General features: G+C 36.8%; 1 long non-coding RNA gene across 1 annotated transcript in view; it reads right to left on the bottom strand.

Annotated features, from left to right (window-relative positions):
* The window catches only part of LOC127624277 (uncharacterized), a 47,827-nt gene extending 35,419 nt beyond the window's left edge, over nt 1-12,408 (bottom strand). The window contains exons 1-4 of the long non-coding RNA XR_007968140.1: nt 12,376-12,408; nt 11,962-12,059; nt 11,484-11,564; nt 9,947-10,028 (exon numbers count right to left, since the gene is read on the bottom strand). This is a non-coding gene — a long non-coding RNA (uncharacterized LOC127624277). The remainder of the gene's footprint in view (nt 1-9,946; nt 10,029-11,483; nt 11,565-11,961; nt 12,060-12,375) is intronic.
* Nucleotides 12,409-13,478: the final 1,070 nt, after the last annotated feature.

The following is a 13,478-nucleotide window of genomic DNA, read 5'->3' as shown; positions in this document are numbered from 1 at the left end:
GTTTCACCATGGCTTTCAAAGGAGAGACCTCGCCTTCAAGTAACTAAGGTATCCTGCAAGCAGGCAGAACAAAAGGCCAGGCTGAACAGGCTTTTCACTGATCTTAGTGGAGCACAAATATTACCTCTACACATTTGGCACAATTTGGGTGTAAATACAAGTGTCACTGAAAGGCGTTAAAGAGCGGAGGAATAGATCTCACATATTTTTTTACATATTCAACGACTGTGCTAGCGATATAAAATTAAAGCAACATAATGAATATCGTAATCATTTTTTCTTGTGCTTATTATAGAGTCAAAGTTTCCTAATGACTGTATAAATAGACTGGTTTCACAATTCCTACTTATCTCAGGACTTGTGGGTACAGGTGTGCCATCACATGTGTATAAGTAGTAATACCAAATTAATGCCATTAAATTTTGTTTTTTCTTTTCATTTTACATAAGTAAATTATCACTGCATACTTAAATACAAGTATATTTGTATCAATGTTCTGGCTGTTACTGAAATCAGGGGCACCTGCAGGATTTTTTCTCTGGGTATGCAGAGGAACCAAAGCAATTACATAAGTGTACCCTTATCATCTATAGGGTTCGTGGGCATGCACCCCTTGGATACATTTTTTGCAAAAACACCACCAAAGTGCTAAATATGATTTTGATACAAGCATTTTTATATTTTCTTCAGTATCTGTATGAACATATATGTAACTATTAGCTACAAAGCATTTCTAAAATACTTGTTCACGTGTCACAGCACTAGTTGAAGTTTCTCAAAGTTACATGTACCTCTCAAAAGTCAGCCTTTTGTTTCAATTGATTGTAGACAAATATCCACTTCATCCAGAACTCTGTTTGTTCTCTGCATTCTAAATTATCCTGAAACAGTTTTACTGCATGAGAAACAATCTCACAGGGGGCTATTTTTCTCAATTTTTACCTCTAGTTTTATTCAGATGGAATATTTTTTTTTTAAGTACATAGCGTACATTATGGCCCTTCTCTTCAGTCATTTGTTTCCCAGCAAGATGTAATGCCATCGTGTGCTGACTTACATTAATATTGTTGTTCTGGTAGATACCTTTAACAAAAACTTTAAGTTCACACAAAATAAATATTTCTGTCATCATTACTCAACCATGTTGTCTCACACATGAATTTCTCTGGGATTTAACAGATGTTTAGCAGGGTAATAAATTGTGTTTAAAGGATTTTCTTTGTTTTTTATTCTCAGAATCAAATTATATGCCCCCTGACGTCACTGTATGAGTGTTTGTAGCTTGCTAGCCTGCTTAGCATTGCTTATTCTTATTGTTACACATTCATAGTTTTATCCTTTGCCATTTTACCACGTGCTTGGGGTTTTTCTTTTCTACCGTTTCATCTGTGTATTACACCGTGCACCCATCTCTTTTTCCGCTTGTCTTCATCTCACGTATCGACTGCATTCATTTATTTTCTCCAGTGTGTTTTACAGATTATTGCATCAATATCAAACATCTGCGGATTAGGAACCACATCAATCTCAAACCCTCGCCGCTCAAAAACAACCATAACAACAAACAATTGCGGTAAGTCATGGCATTCGCTCATGTTACTGCTTCCTGCATCACATGTTTACAATAGCCTCTTCCATCAGCAGTGAGGGATTCACATGTGATAAATGTAAGGAATTAGTCAGGCTTACGGAGAAGTTTAATGATCTAGAAGCACGCATCCGAACACTAGTGAAGGTCAGTGAGAAAAAGAAGCCGGTAGATACGGTTTCGGATGTGGGTAGAACAGTGAGAACACACTTTGGTTCCGGCTCTAGAGCCTCCGCAGCAGGGTGTTTGGCTGATGTCTCGGCAGCATACTCGCTCAGCAAAGCGACACCACTCTCCCATTCCTGTTAAGGTTTCCAATCGATTCTCCACACTAAGTGACGCACCCACTGAGAATAGTGTTGAAAGAGCCCTAATAATTGTTGATTCTATTGTAAGGAACGTGGAAATAAAGACTCCAGCCAACATTGTTAAATGCATTTCGGAGGCTCAGGCATCTGACATCAAATCAAATTTACAAGTGGTGGCTAATGCTAAACGTACATTTTCTAAAATTGTAGTCGGCACTAACGATGTCCAGCTTCGCCAGTCGGAGATGACGAGAGATATTGTTAAAGAGGTGTGTGAACTTGCAAAAAAAGATGTCAGACACTGTAACGGCCCCCTCCCTACTCATTGTGGTGATGAGGTTTATGGTACATTAGGGTCACTGAATGACTGGAAGTCTGAGTGATGTCTGGAGAATAGCATAGGATTTATAGACAAATGGAAGTGTTTTTGGGGTAGACCTGGCCTGGTAAAGAGAGATGGAATCCATGCTGCTCTCCTCTCGTAATTTGGCTCCTAGTATTAAGAATTATAGTATTTGACTTACTGGGGCCCAGGTCAGGAAGCAGACAAACTGGTTAATCTGAATGTCTGCTAGCTGCCTTGAGACGTCACACAGGTCACATAAACTACAACGCATAGAGATTGTATCACCTAGATATCATATAGAGACTGTGTCGGTTACCCGAACTACCAAACACAAAACTCACTAAATCATTTTGAAAACATTTGATTAAGGTCAAACTTGGAAAAAAAAAAAAAAAAAAAGTTAAACATCATAAAAGGTAGGGCAACTAAACATTAGATCTCTTTCTACCAAAGCACTAATTGTAAATTAAATTATTACAGATCCTAGTTTGAATGCGCTCTGTTTGACTGAAACCCAGCTTAAACCAGATGAATATATTAGTTTAAATGAATCTACTCACACAGGTTATTGTTATAAATGTGAGACTTGTCTGAAGTGTCAGGATGTAAGGAAAAGGACAGGATATAAGTTTTAGTCTTTTGAACTAATAATGCATAAGTCAGTCAGATATAAATAAAATAAGATTTGTCATCTTTTGCCCTTGCTAGAGTATATAGATCACACAGGCCTTACTCTGGTTTCCTTGGTGAATTTGCTACCCAATCTAGTAGTTAAGGTAGACAGAGCTTTAATTGTTGGTGACTTCAACATTCACCATAGATAATGAAAATGACACATGGGGATAAGCATTTATTGATACTCAACTCTCTTGGAGTCAGACAAAATGTAACAGGACCAACTCATAACCATAATCATACGCTAGATTTAATTCTGTCATATGGAGTTAATGTTGATACTACAAAAATGATATCGCTGAGCAATGACATCTCAGATCATTACCTTGTCAGTTGTTTATTGCTAATGTCACTCAATCTACACCACGCTATCATTCATGTAGAACTATTATTTCAACCACTAAAGATATAAGCTTCCAGAATTGTCTCACATACTCGGTAAGCCAAAAAGCCTATAAGAAATTGATGAAATCATAATATATATATATATATATATATATATATATATATATATATATATATATATATATATATATGTGTGTGTGTGTGCGTGTGTGTGCAGTCTTCTGTAGCACTCTTGATAGTGTCGCCTCCCTTCGATTAAAGAAAAACTCCTCGCACCATGGCACAATGATCACACTCATGCTCTCAAGACAGCAGCTCGGATAATGGAGAATATACAAGATTGGGAGGTATTTTGCGGTGCATGGAATGTTCATGTTTGTAGCTACAGACGGGCACTAAAAGCTGCCAGCAGATTTTAGCAAACTCTTAGTAAATAACCAAACAATGCTCTGTGTTTATACAGTACTGTGGCTAAATTGGTTCGGAATAAAGCCTCAACTGAACCAGATATTCCGTCGCAGCACAATAGTAATGACTTCGTGAATTTCTGATAAAATTAAAAGATAATCAGAAATAAAATTGGAACCATGCAATCTAATGTCAAAGCACCTCAGTAAACGGTCTCAATTTTGCTCACGAGCAACTTCAATCCTTCACTGTTATAGGTCATGAACAGCTAACAAAACATCAAAAGCCATAACATGTATGTTAGATCCAATACCAACTAAGCTCTTAAAAGAGGTATTCCCAGTAATCGCAGAACCTCTTCTTAATATTATTAACTCCTTACTACCCTTAGGACATGTCCCAAGAAACTTTAAAATGGCAGTTATCAAACCACTTATTAAGAAGCCACAGCTTGATCCTTGAGATTTGGCTAATTACACACAGATTTCAAATCTCCCATTTATGTCGAAAATACTAGAAAATGTAGTGTCCTCTTAACTATGTTAATCTCTACAGAGAAATGGAATATATGAACAATTTTGGTCAGGACTTAGGCTCCAAAACAGTACAGAGACTGCACTTATCAGAGTTACAAATTACTTGCTCATATCATCTGATCGCAGCTGCATTTCTCTTCTAGTGCTTTTAGATTTTAGTGCTGCCATCGACATGATAGACCACAACATTTTCTTGAATAGGCTGGAGAATTATGTTGGCAGTAGTGGACTTGCATTAGCATGGTTTAGGTCCTATACTTCGGACTGCTATCACTTTGTAGGTGTAAACGAGGAATTGTCAACTCAAACCAACGTTGAAGTATGGAGTGTTACAGGGATCAGTTTTAAGACCTCTGCTTTTCTTCGAATCCTTGCTTCACCTGGGAGATATTATCAGGAATCAAGGAATAAGTTTCCACTGTTATGCCAACGATACCCAACTCTATATTTCTTCTAAACCCATTGAAAATTCCCAATCCTTAAATTAGCAGACTGGATCAATGAAATCAAAGATTTCCAAATGTCCTTCTACTCAATTCAGACAAAACAGAGGTACTAATAATTGGACCAAAAACCTCTAAAAATAAGCCGCTAAAATATAATTTGGCTCTCGATGGATGTACAGTTACATCATCTTCTTCAGCAAAGAACTTGTGTGTTATATTTGATACCAATCAGCCCTTTGAAAATTCACATTGCCAATGTATGTAGAACAGCATTCTTCCACCAGAGAAATATTGCCAAATTACGACACATGCTCGGTTGCTGCTGCCAAAAAATGCATTGATGTGTTGACCTCAAGACTAGATTATTGTAATGCATTACTGAGAGGATGTCAGGCAAGTTCAATACACACAAAACATTTATTGCTATGTGCATTTCTAGTCAGAAATGCTGTTCATCTAACTGAGAAAAAAAACATCCATTTCAAATATTATATTTAAAATACATTTACATTGATCCATTTATTGAATATTGTCAAAAAGCTGAAAAATATGTTGAATACTTTTATATATTTCTCTGGCCTATTATAAACTAATGGTGCATATGAGGTAATGAAATCCTGCTGGCAGCAAGGTCACCGTTGACATGGCAACAAATGTGACGAAACACTGGCCAAACAAGATTAGCAATCACAGAGGCTTTTTCGGATCGACTTGCTAATCTGACATGCAAAATACTAATTGACTGCCTCATAGGACACCTGGATTAGTTCTAAAGATCTTCAGTTACAGTTAAACAAGGAAAATACATTTTCTGGAATAAGAAGTGTCAGATCAGATGTTCCTTTAACCGTCCAAGCAGGAAATAGTCATGATGATTTATTATACACACTTATTTTGTCTCTCTCTCGCTCTCAAAAAAAATATATAAAAAAATCATGTTCATAATTCATGAGTGTCCAAAATGGTTTTGTTGATCTCAATAACAGCTTGACCCACTCAGCCACATAGATGAAGTGCTTACAGTTCAACTCACATCAAGAAATGAATCAGATGATAAATGGGCAGCCAATTAAATCTGGGTTACTGGTTAACACCACTTGTGCCCAAGATGGGGTTTCGAGATGCCGGTGCCTTTCTCCAGTTCTGAAAACCATCAATCTTTGAAACAAGCTACCTCACATCTACCTCTATCCTGAGTTCAACTGGCTACTTTTCTGGAAGATTAGACCAATAAACATTGTGTATACATTTAACCATGTTTATATACTTCTCAAGATCAATTTAGTTCAGGAGGTTTTAAAGATCATAAGAAACTTAAATTCAGTCAAATGTGTCAAAGACTTTAACTGGTAGTGTATATCAGACTACTATTAAATATTTACACTCACTTTAAAATGACAGGAGGTAACATAACTAAGGCACCATGACAAGAGTACAACTTTCAAACGTTAAATATAACCAATTTAAGTCTGTAAAATCAATTAGAGATATATCCTGGCAACAGCTTTATTGGGGCGTACCCAGGAAACGTACAAAAGGTGAGGCTTTCTATGGGTTACAGGGCAACTAATATCAGCAAAAGGTGATCCAATCAACAAAGCAGCCCCAGGGGACATGGGCGGAACCTGACACGATGAGACAACGAGCCAATTGGCATGACAACAAACCACAAGTCCATTAGCAGTTGTAACAACCAAAGTCATGTTTGACATATTTCAAAGACTGTTAACAAGGCTCAGTTCAACTTTCAGACACGGCATCATGACCCTTGCGTAGATTGATTAGCTTTCTTTTGGATCACGTTACATAACTTGTAACAGTCTAGAGAACAAAATCTTCTTCGACAAATCCACAGGAACGGTAATAAGTCCACTGCCATGATTGCAATAAATCAAAGAGAATTTCAACTGACTCCAATAAAATTTGTTTTTTTACTGTTAACCTCTGAAGGGCTATGCTTATACAATGCGATAAGTAAATAGCCTACATAAATATCAATATCCATCAATCTATTTCCCAGCCATAGTGTCAATTTAAATCCACATTAAAACCCCTTTTATATTGAGTGATGCTTTTTTACCCCAGGAAGACTTGTGACTTATGGAGGCAGAGGGCAGCTCATAATTAGTGTGAGTTGAGCTAAGGTTATGGACATGAGGTAAGTGATGTAGTCCAATTACAAATGGGGTGGTGAGGAGCTCTAGTGTGGGATGTTCATTCCCCATTCTTGTGAGATATCTAGACATGGGACACATCTCGACCCTGCATCCAGAGCACTGTTTTCCTTCTTGTAGATAAACAAAGGCTGAACAGAAAATCTGAGACAACAACAACAACAACAACAACAACAACAACAATGCCCTGGATGCTGTGTTATCTGTGGGACTCATCAGGTGCTGATTGAGGACATTAAGTAAATGCACTGGCCGGTGCTTCTCACAGGAAACAGGACGTTGAGCTTAAGTGCGCTATGTTTCGGTGTCTGCTTAGGTAACAAGTGATGAAGAAAATGCCCTCCCCCATATTCCTGATATTTTTATAAATAAAAAAGTAATATTTAAAACCACCCTTCAAAGTGTCCAACAATCAACTAGCAGTAGTACAATAAATCGTTTTACTGATTAATCAGTGCTGACAGTTGCGGTTATCGGCTATCACCAAAAATCTATGCAGATCATTGAAGACAGTTTTTTTTTCAGTTATTATTATTATTCATGATTAACAATCACAGAGGGATTTGTTGTTTCTCTGATTGTTTCCAGTTAGAAGTCCCAAATTCTGCACCAAATCTTTTCTGATAATTATTGGGATTTAAGATGAACAAAAGAATTCATCTTTTTTCTTTAATTTTGTACTTTAGATATTATTTATGTACCTCTCAAAATAAGAAGGCTAAACATTTTGCAAAATAAACTGACTTTAAAATCTATTGGCGATTAATCGTTTATCGACCTTAACTGTAGTTATCGGTATCACCAAAATCGGTCAACCACTACAATCAACAGCTACAGTTAAAGGGTTAGTTCACCCAAAAATTCTCATTATTTATTCTCCCTCATGATATCCCAGGTGTGTATTTGTTCACTAGAACAAATTTGAAGATTTTCTTAGCTCAGTAGGTCCTTAAAATCCAATGGATGGCAATTAGACCTTGAAGCTCCAAAAAGAACAGACAGTCATCATGAACATCATCCAAACGACTCCAGCGGTTACATTCACGACTTATAAAGGGAAATGATCACTTTTGGGGCAAAAAAAGATCAATATTGAAGTACTCTAACTAAAACGCATCGCTTATGGTTAGCAACGGAATGCATGTGTGACAATCGCATTGGCATGTTCACACGAGAACTGAAGCAAGTGCGTCACAGCCGGAAGGGCAGCGCTGTTTACAACTGAGGAGGAACGCTGTACAGAAGCTTAGTCGGTTTTTGTTTAGATCTGCATTTGTATCTGTTTCTTTAATCACAATGGTGTATCTGTGTGCTCATCCTGGATGTCTCAATTGAGAGAACGTGAGATTATGCCCGTAACATGCAAACAAGTATTTGTCTCACGAGAGACCACGTGAACTCCGCATTCTCACGATTACGTCAGACACATATTCTGCTGCTGAACAATTTATATTTAAAAAGTACTCATTGATCTTTTTCACACCAAAGCGATTGTTTCCATTTATAAGACATTAATTTAACCTCTGGAGTAGTATTGATGACGTTTATGATGACCGTCTGTTCATTTTGGAGCTTTAAAATGTCTAATCACCATGCACTTGCATTTTAAGGACCTACTGAGCATGTATATTTTTTCTATTTTTCTTTCACATCTGTTCTGCTGAAGAAAGAAAGTCATACACAGAGAGAATTTTTAATTTTGGGTGAACTATCCCTTTAATGCATAAACTCATGTGCTGTTTGACCAAATCTACAGGAAGGTAAAATTAACAGTGAATACTGAATAATGATAAACTTCAATCTGGTCCTAACACATTGTTATCATATGGCTTCAGAAGACTTGGACTACTTTTATGTTATTCTTGTTTGTTTTTTTTTGTCCAGATCACCATTTACTGTCATTGTATAGCAAGAGCTGCATAAAGATTCATCAAAAATTTTTGATTTATTTTTTTTATACCATGGAAATAAATAACAGTTTATGTAACAGAACAACATGAGCACAAGAGATATCTCTTTCATTTCTGGGTGAAATATTCTTTTTAAAAATGTAGACTTCAGTTCTAATAAACTTCCTGCTCACAAGAGACCACCAACAAACATCAGGCTGCCCCAATATCCACGCTGGGAAGGATGTGAGAAATTCAGCAAAGGTCAGTTCTATGTAGCAAAACATTCAGTGAGATTGTTCACATACTGCCAGATCACTCGCAGTAGCACTTGGTCTAGCAGGTTACTTGTTCAGGTTTTCTGACTCATATGTAGATGAGCAAGCCAGGTGATTTTTGTTCATTAAGTGACTCCCTGTTGTTGGGGCGGCCCAGCCTTCTGGTTAAGTTGACATCCCAGCTTCATGCTGATCTACTTCAGCAGTGACCCATGAGCTACCGTTGCTGGTACGAATGCCAAAGCACACAGTGTTTAGCTACTGAACACAGGAAGTGATGGATAGGGGGGCTTCATTTGTAAAGGAAATAATAAAATAACTGCCTTGGCTGCAAGAATGTTTTCTCATCAAGTTATACAAAACATATCTTGCGCATTTCAACACCATACTTGAGTAGACAACCCTGACTATGTAGAGAGCAACTCAAGTTGTTATTTTTGTTAAAAGGTCAAGCAACAGGATAGAGGCCCACAAAAAAATATTACGTCTGGAATTATCTGAAAACAAACTACTAATCCTGCATTATAGTCAGGGTTCCCACACTTTTTAACCAGTTAAATTTGAGTCATTCATGATAATTGTATTTTGTTAGAATTCATTTTACAGAGATGACAGGTGGATTTACGTTTGTTTGTCAAGTCCCAATCTTTTGAATTAATAGATTATACTAAATAAATTATACTTGTGTAATTAATGGACAGACTGGTGTAATCACACTGGCTTGCAAGCAAACTCTCATGCAATAGAGCAGTTTAAATATTTTAGAGGAAAGCAAAACTGGAAAAAGTCACTTTGGGAATTATGACTTTTCCAGGCATGGAAATCACAACGATAAAAATCTCTGATATTTACAGGATATCATGGCCATGGGAATTTTGTAAAGTTCTCTAAATAAAATCCTACAGCACAATGGGTGAATTGCCAGCCATCATTACACTGTAAAAAAAACTCACCCTTGGTGAATTTGGTGTAATGGACACTCTTCTTGAATTTCTCCTCCAGACTGAAACCCTGTGCGTGTCCCCCGCGTGGGCTCTGAAAGTACACAGAGGTGGTCAAAAAAAGATACCAAAATTAAAAAAATGACTACACAAGCCTTTCCACATTAAGGTTGATTCACACGACTAAAAAGTGAAACACATGGAACACGCAGATTGCATTTAAAAAGACAATGACAAACAAGAACATGGACCACAACATTTCACCATATTTAACACAACAGCACCACCTAGTGAACATTGAATATGAAAACATTGAGTTAGAAGACAAAATGTTCAAGAAATATTTTAAAAAAAATCATCAAATACTTACATTTCACATTTACATTTTTCTTTTTTTTTTATTGTAAACCTAAATATAATACAATTTAGACTGTCGTGAGACAGGTTATTTTCACACTACCGATGATGTGTATAGATTGTATATGACGCAATTGCAATCCTGCTCTGTACGAGAGGATCTTGGATCGAGGGTTTACTTTCAATGGATTGCAGCGAGTGAGCTGATCTGCCACGCACAACACCCCGACCCAGAATCAGGTTGTCTAATAGTCATTTAGCACCAGGTTCTCCACACATGGGTAATGGGAGAGGGGCAGCACTCATCCGGCCACGTCCCAGTCCCATCTCTCCTTGCTGGGCCCTCACGTGCTGGATATCCTGTGCCAATCAGATACCTGTGGTGCTGCGGTATCGTTAAGTTTAGGGGGATTCTGACTTAGAGGCATTCAGTCAATCTCCCACAGATGGTAGCTTCACACTAGTGGCTCCTCAGCCAAGCACAGGCACCAAATGTCTAAACCTGTGGTTCCTGGAGTACTGAGCAGGATTACTATTGCTTGCAACAACACATCATCAGAAGGGGAAAATTAACCGGTCTCACAACGGTCAAAATTTTAAAAACTTGGTTTAAAATACAGTTTGGAACTGAGCTTTCTGTAGGTCTGGTTCTGTCCACGGCAGTTTCTCAGCACTGCAAGGTGCTGATTAAAATCATCTTGATGGGCAATCCAGTTATCCAAAAACAGCACCAATATCAACAAAGACTGATGAGGCTAGAAAACCCCAAAGCAAAATATTGCAGCACACTAGATGTTTGATTGTAACGCCATGCCAGCTTCTATGGCTATTTCCATGGTGAGAAATGTGTAAGCAATTCTATAAAAGGTTTTTAAAAAACTGTTTTCCTAAAAACTGCGTTTGGTTTGACTTTGTTAAAAATTTCTTCCAGAGTGCTGAAAAAAAAGGTTTCTCATGGGTTTAAGAGCAGTAAAGTATAATAAAACATGTTTCAGGGATAATAGATTCTGGCAGAAGGTACATGTTGGTGAATCTTCTCCTAATATTAAAAACTTGTGTCAACCTGGAGTGACCAATACGACAGCGGGTGTAGACAATCTGGTCCCAGCGATTTAAAAACAGAGAGGAACTTCTTTTCCAACAATAGGCCTGATTTCATGGAGTTTGTTCATGATGCCATTGATCCACTTACCTCGTTGTATACTGAAGTGCCCAGACCCAGACTGTTTTAACCTTTGAGTTCTGTGGCCCCCTGTTCACGTTTGCTGAGACCCTACCAGAAAAACAAACCAAGAAGGATATGTGAAAGCTTGCAAACAATGACATTGTCAGAGCTGTTAAATTTATTTTAAAGGAGGGCACACCAAAAAAAGTCATGCATATTTAAAAATAAATAATTATGAAATATCACAAGATGGACAGCCAAAAAACAATTGAGCTTTTGTGGCCTGTTTAAAAACTGTGCTGAAAAACAACAGCAACATTATTCAGACATGTGCTAAAATACCACATAGAAGCTTAAACGCCTAATTGCCAATCTATTTGGATTAAACATTTTATAAATAATCTAAAATAGATTACACTTCTGCTGTTTGGCATCGTCTACAAGAGTGCAATATGACAAGAGACATAATTTACTCCAAAGGCTGCAAGTTACTTCAGCCTGTTACCTTTTCTTTGGACCAGCTCATGCGTTCCAACATCTTATCCAAATCATTGCTCCGTGCACTGTTTCTGGGGTCTACAGACCACTTCTGTTTACGTCGAGCTAATAAAATAGCAAAACAATTAGAAGGAAATTATGTAAAAAGCTTTACAAATTAGGCGACTGCGATCATGTCAAATAGATTTTATTTGTTAAATCTGTTTACGAGGGTAATCTGTTCATGCCACATGATTCGTCCTGAGAGCCTTGATGACAAGCCTGTTAGTAAACATGCTAAACAACCCATACAATAATGCAAGAACTACTTTAATATACGATTTTCATACAAACATAATAGAAGTTCTCAAGTGGAAATGATAGCTAATGTCTTTAAACATATAAATGTACACTTGATATACACTCCTGATTGTAAACTCACGTTCGGCAAGCATGGACATCTCGAGGGGTCCTCGAACACATGACAGAACATGCAGGACTGTCCTATTTGTGCCTGTTTAAAACGAATGTATTTCACCTCATATAGTATGTTATGCTAAACATTACACAATTCTTATATAATATAAAATAATTCACAAACATGTCAAACTGAATCGGTATCATAAACATTGATTTTGAATTTTCACGTAATTTGTACAATTCATCGTATGTGCTCAGTTTTGTACCAACAGTAGATGGCGAACGTCATTTAAATTGACAGCGTAATTTGGGGGGAAATATAAATTAAATAAGGGGGGTGGTAGTTGTTATTACTGTGGAATCATGATAAATTAATAGCTGCTTGAATGTTCACCATCAAGCAACATAAGAAGCCTTTAAAGATAATTCTGTCATTTTGTTCCATTTCTTTGATGACATTTTAATTAAATTGGTTTCTAATACCAAGCTCAAAAAAAATTTGGCTGACTAAAAAGGCTAACAAAAGTATTTGCCATGCTATTTATCAAAGTAATTGAGATGCCATTATAATTAAATGAAATATATATATATATATATATATATATATATATATATATATATATATATATATATATATATATATATATATATATATATATATATTTGTTCCCTATTTTAACAGCACATTTATTGTTATTATACATGGTGCTAATTAAATGTTTTCCCTACAATCCCATTTTCCAGTAGTTTTAGGAAGAGTCCTTCATGCCAGATTGAATCAAAAGCCTTCTCAAAGTCAACAAAGCAAGCAAATACTTATACAATACAATATAAATGGTTTTGTTTTGGTGCGTGTTTCTCAATAATCGTGTGGAGGGTGTAAATGTGCTCAGATGTTTTGTGTTTGGGCAGAAATCTAATTTTACTTTTCTACAGGATTTTGTGGGTTTTGAGAAAGTTCTGCAATCTTATATTAATAATCTGAACAGAATATTTTCCTCAGGTTGCTATTGACACATATGCCTCTGTAATTATTTGGCTCAAATTTGTCTCCTTGTTTAAAGATGGGTGTAATTAGGCCTTGCAGGTGCCGGGAAAATAGCCTACACTCTTACAATTGAATAA

Source organism: Xyrauchen texanus, chromosome 30, assembly GCF_025860055.1.
Source record: "Xyrauchen texanus isolate HMW12.3.18 chromosome 30, RBS_HiC_50CHRs, whole genome shotgun sequence".
In the NCBI taxonomy this organism is placed as follows: Eukaryota; Metazoa; Chordata; class Actinopteri; order Cypriniformes; family Catostomidae; genus Xyrauchen; species Xyrauchen texanus.
Note: the sequence above shows the minus strand (reverse complement) of the source record. Positions and strands in the feature narration are given on the sequence as shown.